Source organism: Arachis ipaensis, chromosome B5, assembly GCF_059453495.1.
Source record: "Arachis ipaensis isolate K30076 ecotype BB chromosome B5, ASM5945349v1, whole genome shotgun sequence".
Taxonomy (NCBI): domain Eukaryota; kingdom Viridiplantae; phylum Streptophyta; class Magnoliopsida; order Fabales; family Fabaceae; genus Arachis; species Arachis ipaensis.
The window spans coordinates 35,999,162-36,007,918 of NC_142440.1; the positions used below are offsets into that span (position 1 = coordinate 35,999,162).

Here is an 8,757-nt window from a genome sequence, read left to right on the forward strand (position 1 = left end):
GGTCAATCTTCCGTTGAGCTCCTTCTACACATATGTCCATAAGGACTTGGTCCAACCTTTGATCAAAGTTGACTCTCCTTGTGTAGGGGCGTGCGTTCTCTTCCATGTATGGCAAGTTGAACGCCAACCTCACATTCTCCGGACTAAAATCTAAGTATTTCCCCCGAACCATTGTAACATAGTTCTTTGGATCCGGGTTCTTACTTTGATCATGGTTGTTGGTGATCCATGCATTGGCATAGAACTCTTGAACCATTAAGATGCCGACTTGTTGGATGGGGTTTGTTAGAACTTCCCAACCTCTTCTTTGAATTTCATGTCGGATCTTCGGATACTCATTTCTTTTGAGTTTAAAAGGGATCTCAGGGATCACCTTCTTTTTGGCCACAACATCATAGAAGTGGTCTTGATGGGCTTTAGAGATGAACCTTTCCATCTCCCATGACTCGGATGTGGAAGCTTTTATCTTCCCTTTCCCTCTTCTAGAGGATTCTCCGATCTTAGGTGCCATCAATGGTAATGGAAAAACAAAAAAGCTATGCTTTTACCACACCAAACTTAGAATATTGCTCGCCCTCGAGCAATAAACAAAAGAATAGAAGAAGAAGAAGAAGAAATATGGAGAGGGAGAGGGAGATGTGGTTTCGGCCAAACTTAGAGTTTGACTGTGGGGGCTCTGGTTGACTCTGCTTGGAGAGAAGCTTTTCCTGCTTCCTCTCCATGGTTGCAGAGGGAGATCCTTGAGTTTTGAATACAAGGGAGTTCTCATTCCATTGAAGGACTATTTCACCTCTGTCAACATCAATCACAGCTCTTGCTGTGGCAAGGAAAGGTCTTCCTAGGATGATGGATTCATCCTCTTCCTTTCCAGTATCCAGGACTATGAAATCAGTAGGTATGTAAAGGCCCTCAACCTTTACTAATACATCTTCTACTTGTCCATAAGCCTGTTTTCTTGAGCTGTCTGCCATCTCTAGTGAGATTTTAGCAGCTTGCACCCCATAGATTCCCAGTTTCTCTATTACAGAGAGGGGCATGAGGTTTATCCCTGAACCAAGGTCACACAGAGCCTTAAAGATCATGGTGCCTAAGGTGCAGGGTATTATGAACTTTCCAGGATCCTGTCTCTTCTGAGGCAATGTCAGTTGATCCAGATCACTTAGTTCATTGATGAACAAGGGAGGTTCAACTTCCCAAGTATCAATGCCAAATAATTTGGCATTCAGCTTCATGATTGCACCAAGAAACTTGGCAGTTTGCTCTTCAGTAACATCCTCATTCTCTTCAGAAGAGGAATACTCAGCCGAGCTCATGAAGGGCATAAGGAGGTTCAATGGAATCTCTATGGTCTCTAGATGAGCCTCAGAGTCCTTTGGTCCCTCAGAGGGAAGCTCCTTATTGACCACTGGACGTCCCAGGAGGTCTTCCTCCTTGGGATTCACGTCCTCTCCTCTCCTCTCAGGTTCGGCCATGGTGCTTATGTCAATGGCCTTGCACTCTCCTTTTGGGTTCTCTTCTGTATTGCTTGGGAGAGTACTAGGAGGGATTTCAGTGATCCTTTTACTCAGCTGGCCCACTTGTGCTTCCAGATTTCTAATGGAAGACCTTGTTTCATTCATGAAACTTACAGTGGCCTTAGATAGATCAGAGACTAGATTTGCTAAATTAGAAGCATTTTGTTCAGAGTTCTCTGTCTGTTGCTGAGTTGATGATGGAAAAGGCTTGCTATTGCTAAACCTGTTTCTTCCACCATTATTAAAGCCTTGTTGGGGCTTTTGATCCTTCCATGAGAAATATGGATGATTTCTCCATGTTGAGTTATAGGTGTTTCCAGAAGGTTCACCTAAGTAATTTACCTCTGCTATTGCAGGGTTCTCAGGATCATAGGCTTCTTCTTCAGAAGATGCCTCTTGAGTACTGTTGGATGCAGCTTGCATTCCATGCAGACTCTGAGAGATCATATTGACTTGCTGAGTCAATATTTTATTCTGAGCCAATATGGCATTCAGAGTATCAACTTCAAGAACTCCCTTCTTCATAGGCGTCCCATTATTCACAGGATTCCTTTCAGAAGTGTTCATGAACTGGTTATTAGCAACCATGTCAATGAGTTCTTGAGCTTCTGCAGGCGTTTTCTTTAGGTGAATGGATCCACCTGCAGAAGTATCCAATGACATCTTAGATAACTCAGACAGACCATCATAGAATATATCCAGGATGGTCCATTCTGAAAGCATGTCAGAAGGACACTTTTTGGTCAACTGTTTGTATCTTTCCCAAGCTTCATAGAGGGATTCACCTTCTTTCTGTCTGAAGGTTTGAACATCAGCTCTAAGCTTGCTCAGCTTTTGAGGAGGAAAGTACTTGGCTAAGAAAGCCGTGACCAGCTTATCCCAAGAGTTCAGGCTGTCTTTAGGTTGAGAATCCAACCATAATCTAGCTCTGTCTCTTACAGCAAAAGGGAAAAGCATGAGCCTGTAGACTTCAGGATCTACTCCATTAGTCTTAACAGTATCACATATCTGTAAGAATTCAGTTAAGAACTGAAAAGGATCTTCATATGGAAGTCCATGAAACTTGCAGTTCTGCTGCATCAGAGAAACTAATTGAGGTTTCAGCTCAAAATTGTTTGCTCCAATGGCAGGAATGGAGATGCTTCTTCCATGTAAATTGGAATTAGGTGCAGTAAAGTCACCAAGCATCCTCCTTTCATTATTATTATTTTCAGCTGCCATCTCCTCTGCCTGTTCGAAAATTTCTGAAAGGTTATCTCTGGATTGTTGTATTTTAGCTTCTCTTAATTTTCTCTTCAGAGTCCTTTCAGGTTCTGGATCTGCTTCCACAAGAATGTTCTTATCCTTGCTCCTGCTCATATGACAAAGAAGAAGGCACAGAAAAATAATAATAATAATGGAAATCCTTTATACCACAGTATATGGATCCCTTTGTAAGTAGAAGAAGAGGGGGAGATAAAGGATGTGATGTAAAGGAAGAAACACAACTGTACCAATGGAAGAGATGTGAGATGAGATGTTAGGATATGAATGAATAAATAGAATGAGATGAGGGAGGGATAATTTTCGAAAATTATTTTGAAAAAGAGTTAGTGATTTTTGAAAATAGTTTTTGAAAATTGTTAGTGTTTTTTTTTTCGAAAATTTTTTTTTAAATTAAAAATAAAAATAAAAATAATTAATTAATTAAAAAGAAATTTTGAAAAAAGGGGGAAGATATTTTCGAAAAATGAGAGAGAGAGAGTTAGTTAGGTGATTTTGAAAAAGTTAAGAAACAAACAAAAAGTTAGTTAGTTAGTTGAAACAAATTTTGAAAAGATAGGAAGTTAGGAAGTTAGAAAAGATATTTTGAAATCAAATTTTGAAAAAGATAAGATAAGAAGATATTTTTGAAAAGATATGATAGAAATTAGTTTTGAAAAAGATTTAATTTTTAAAATCACAATTAATGACTTGATTCACAAGAAATCATAAGATATGATTCTAGAACTTAAAGTTTGAATCTTTCTTAACAAGCAAGTAACAAACTTGAAATTTTTTTGAATCAAAACATTAATTGTTATTGTTATTTTCGAAAATTTGGTATAAAAATAAGAAAAAGATTTTTGAAAAATATTTTTGAAATTTTCGAAAATAACTAAGAATTTTGAAAAAGATTTGATTTTTGAAAAAGATTTTGAAAAAGATAAGATTTTCAAATTGAAAATTTGATTTGACTCATGAGAAACAACTTGATTTTAAAATTTTTTGAAAAAGTCAACTCAAATTTTCAAATTTGATGACAGAAAAAGGGAAAGATATATTTTTTTGATTTTTGAAATTTTTATGAAAAACATGAAAAATATGCAATGCATGAAATTTTTAGATCAAAACATGTGATGCATGCAAGAATGCTATGAATGTCAAGATGAACACCAAGAACACTTTGAATGTCAAGATGAACATCATAGACATAATTTTGAAAAATTTTTAATGCAAAGAAAACATGCAAGACACCAAACTTAGAATTCTTTAATGCTTACGCACTAAGAATTCAAGAATGCATATGATAAACATGAAAAGACACAAAACAAAAAATCATCAAGATCAAACAAGAAGACTTACCAAGAACAACTTGAAGATCATGAAGAACACTATGAATGCATGATATTTTCGAAAAATGCTAGATGCATATGCAAGTGACACCAAACTTATAACATGACTCAAGACTCAAATAAGAAACACAAAATATTTTTTATTTTTATGATTTTCTAATTTTTTTTGGATTTTTTTTTCGAAAATAGTATGAAAAAGAAAAAATAAGGATTCCAAAATTTTTAATATGAATTCCAGGAATCTTGCCATGTTAGTCTAAAGCTTCAGTCCAGGAATTAGACATGGCTCACTAGCCAGCCAAGCTTTCAATGAAAGCTCCAGTCCAAAACACTAGACATGGCCAATGGCCAGCCAAGCTTCAGCAGGTGATCATGGATCAGCAGCGGGTGGATGAGCAACAACTAATTTGCTCTTGATAACAAATTGCAAGCCTCAGTCCAAATAAATTTAGACATGGCTTTACAGCCAGCCAGGCTTCACATGCTTCATGAAACATTAGAATTCATTCTTAAAAATTTTGAATAAATTTTTGAAAACATTTTTATTTTTTTCGAAAACAGATGAAAATTTTTTTGAAAATATTTTTGAAAATTTTTTGAAAAGAAAACAAAAAGAAAATTACCTAATCTGAGCAACAAGATGAGCCGTCAGTTGTCCAAACTCAAACAATCCCCGGCAACGGCGCCAAAAACTTGATGCACGAAATTGTGATGTCCAGGCTCGAACAATCCCTGGTAATGGCTCCAAAGCTTGGTGCTTTGATCTTAATTCATAATTGTCACAACTTCGATACAACTAACCAGCAAGTGCACTGGGTCGTCCAAGTAATACCTTACGTGAGTAAGGGTCGAATCCCACGGAGATTGTTGGTATGAAGCAAGCTATGGTCACCTTGCAAATCTCAGTCAGGCTGATTTAAACATGATACTTTATTAGATTAAAATAAACAATAAAAGGGATAGAGATACTTATGTAATTCATTGGTAGGAATTTCAGATAAGCGAATGGAGTTGCTTTCGTTCCTCTGAACCTCTGCTTTCCTGCTATCTTCATCCAATCAGTCTTACTCCTTTCCATGGCTGGCTGTATGCAAGGGCATCACCGTTGTCAGTGGCTACATCCCCTCCTCTCAGTGAATAATATGCTCACGCACCCTGTCACGGCACGGCTATTCATCTGTCGGTTCTCGATCATGCTGGAATAGGATTCACCCTCCTTTTGCGTCTGTCACTAACGCCCAGCACTCGCGAGTTTGAAGCTCGTCACAGTCATTCAATCATTGAATCCTACTCAGAATACCACAGACAAGGTTTAGACCTTCCGGATTCTCTTGAATGCCGCCATCATTCTAGCTTACGCCACGAAGATTCTGGTTAGGAGATCTAAGAGATACTCATTCTAGCTTAATTCATGTAGAACAGAAGTGTTTGTCAGGCACGCGTTCATAGGGGAGATGGTGATGAACGTCACACATAATCATCACCTTCATTACGTTCTTGGGTGCGAATGGATATCTTAGAAACGAAATAAGAAGAATTGAATAGAAAACAGTAGTACTTTGCATTAATCTTTGAGGAACAGCAGAGCTCCACACCTTAATCTATGGAGTGTAGAAACTCTACCGTTGAAAATACATAAGTGAAGGTCCAGGCATGGCCGAGATGGCCAGCCCCTCTGATCTAAGAACCAGGCGTCCAAAGATGCCTAATACAATAGTAAAAGGTCCTATTTATAATAAACTAGTCACTAGGGTTTACATGAGTAAGTAATTGATGCATAAATCCACTTCCTGGGCCCACTTGGTGTGTGTTTGGGCTGAGCCTGAGTGTTGCACGTGCAGAGGCCATTTGTGGAGTTGAACGCCAGTTTCTGTGCCAGTTTGGGCGTTCAACTCTGGTTTTGGATCATTTTCTAGCGCTAGACGCTAGATTTGGGTAGAAGGCTGGCGTTGAACGCCAGTTTACGTCGTCAATTCTTGGCCAAAGTATGGACTATTATATATTGCTGGAAAGTACTAGATGTCTACTTTCCAACGCAATTGGAAGCGCGCCATTTCGAGTTCTGTAGCTCCAGAAAATCCACTTTGAGTGCAGGGAGGTCAGAATCCAACAGCATCAGCAGTCCTTTTTCAACCTCTGAATCTGATTTCTGCTCAAGTCCCTCAATTTCAGCCAGAAAATACCTGAAATCACAGAAAAACACACAAAATCATAGTAAAGTCCAGAAATGTGAATTTAACATAAAAACTAATGAAAACATCCCTAAAAGTAACTAGATCCTACTAAAAATATACTAAAAACAATGTCAAAAAGCGTATAAATTATCCGCTCATCACAACACCAAACTTAAATTGTTGCTTGTCCCCAAGCAACTAAAAATCAAATAGGATAAAAAGAAGAGAATATACTATAAATTCCAAACTATCAATGAAACAGAGCTTCAATCATATGAGCGGGACTTATAGCTTTTTGCCTCTTGAATAATTTTGGCATCTCACTCTATCCATTGAAGTTTGGAATGATTGGCATCTATAGGAATTTCAGATTTCGAATAGTGTTATTGACTCTCCTAGTTCAGTATGATGATTCTTGAACACAGCTTCTTTATGAGTCTTGGCCGTGGCCCTAAGCACTTTGTTTTCCAGTATTACCACCGGATACATAAATGCCACAGACACATAATTGAGTGAACCTTTTCAGATTGTGACTCAGCTTTGCTAAAGTCCCCAATTAGAGGTGTCCAGGGTTCTTAAGCACACTCTTTGTTTTTGCTTTGGACCTTGACTTTAACCGCTCAGTCTCAAGTTTTCACTTGACACCTACACGCCACAAGCACATGGTTAGGGACAGCTTGGTTTAGCCGCTTAGACCAGGATTTTATTCCTTTAGGCCCTCCTATCCACTGATGCTCAAAGCCTTGGGATCCTTTTTTTTATTTACCCTTTCCTTTTGGTTTTAAGGGTTATTGGCTTTTTGCTCTTGCCTCTTGGTTTTAAGAGCTTTTGGCTTTTTCTACTTGCTTTTTCTTTTTCTTTCTATTTTTTTTTTCGCCTATTTTTTTTTCTATTTTTTTTCTGCAAGCTTTGTTCTTTGCTGCTTTTTCTTGCTTCAAGAATCATTTTTATGATTTTTCAGATTATCAAATAACATGTCTCCTAGTCATCATTCTTTCAAGAGCCAACATATTTAACATTCTTAAACAACAACTTCAAAAGACATATGCACTGTTCAAGCATTCATTCAGAAAACAAGAAGCATTGTCACCACATTAATATAATTAAACTAAGTTCAAGGATAAATTCGAAACTCATGTACTTCTTGTTCTTTTGAATTAAAACAGTTTTTTCATTTAAGAGAGGTGATGGATTCATAGGACATTTATAACTTCAAGACATAGTTACTAACTACTAATGATCATGTAATGAAGACACAAACATAGATAAGCACATAACATAGAAAACGAAAAAGAGAGAAAGCAAGAACAAGGAATGAATCCACCTTAGTGATGGTGGCGTTTCCTTCTTGAGGAACCAATGATGTCCTTGAGCTCTTCTATGTCTCTTCCTTGTCTTTGTTGCTCCTCCCTCATTGCTTTTTGATCTTCTCTTATTTCATGAAGCATGATGGAGTGCTCTTGATGTTCCACCCTTAGTTGTCCCATATTAGAACTCAATTCTCCTAGGGAGGTGTTGATTTGCTCCCAATAGTTTTGTGGAGGAAAGTGCATTTGAGGCATTTCCGGAGTCTCATGGAAGTGAGCTTCTTGCGCCTCTTGAGCTCCATGACTGGGCTCTCTTGCTTGCTCCATCTTTTTCTTAGTGATGGGCTTGTCCTCTTTGATAAGGATATCTCCCTCTATGTCAATCCCAGCTGAATTGCATAGGTGGCAAATGAGGTGAGGAAAGGCTAACCTTGCCATGGTGGAGGACTTGTCAGCCACCTTGTAGAGTTCTTGAGGTATAATCTCATGAACTTCCACCTCTTCTCCAATCATGATGCTATGGATCATGATGGCCTGGTCTATAGTAACTTCAGACCGGTTGCTAGTGGGAATGATTGAGCATTGAATAAACTCCAACCATCCTCTAGCTATAGGCTTGAGGTCCAATCTTCTTAGTTGAACCGGCTTGCCTTTGGGGTCAATCTTCCGTTGAGCTCCTTCTACACATATGTCCATAAGGACTTGGTCCAACCTTTGATCAAAGTTGACTCTCCTTATGTAGGGGCGTGCGTTCTCTTCCATGTATGGCAAGTTGAACGCCAACCTCACATTCTCCGGACTAAAATCTAAGTATTTCCCCCGAACCATTGTAACATAGTTCTTTGGATCCGGGTTCTTACTTTGATCATGGTTCTTGGTGATCCATGCATTGGCATAGAACTCTTGAACCATTAAGATGCCGACTTGTTGGATGGGGTTTGTTAGAACTTCCCAACCTCTTCTTTGACTTTCATGTCGGATCTCCGGATACTCATTTCTTTTGAGTTTAAAAGGGATCTCAGGGATCACCTTCTTTTTGGCCACAACATCATAGAAGTGGTCTTGATGGGCTTTAGAGATGAACCTTTCCATCTCCCATGACTCGGATGTGGAAGCTTTTATCTTCCCTTTCCCTCTTCTAGAGGATTCTCCGGTCTTAGGTGCCATC

The 8,757-nt window shown here is 38.5% G+C and overlaps 1 non-coding gene across 1 annotated transcript; it reads left to right on the top strand.

The window, feature by feature from the left end:
• The first annotated feature begins 2,231 nt into the window (after nt 1-2,231).
• Nucleotides 2,232-2,339, top strand: LOC148563844 (small nucleolar RNA R71). Its single transcript, XR_015884156.1, has one exon. It is a non-coding gene; the product is annotated as a small nucleolar RNA R71 (small nucleolar RNA).
• Nucleotides 2,340-8,757: the final 6,418 nt, after the last annotated feature.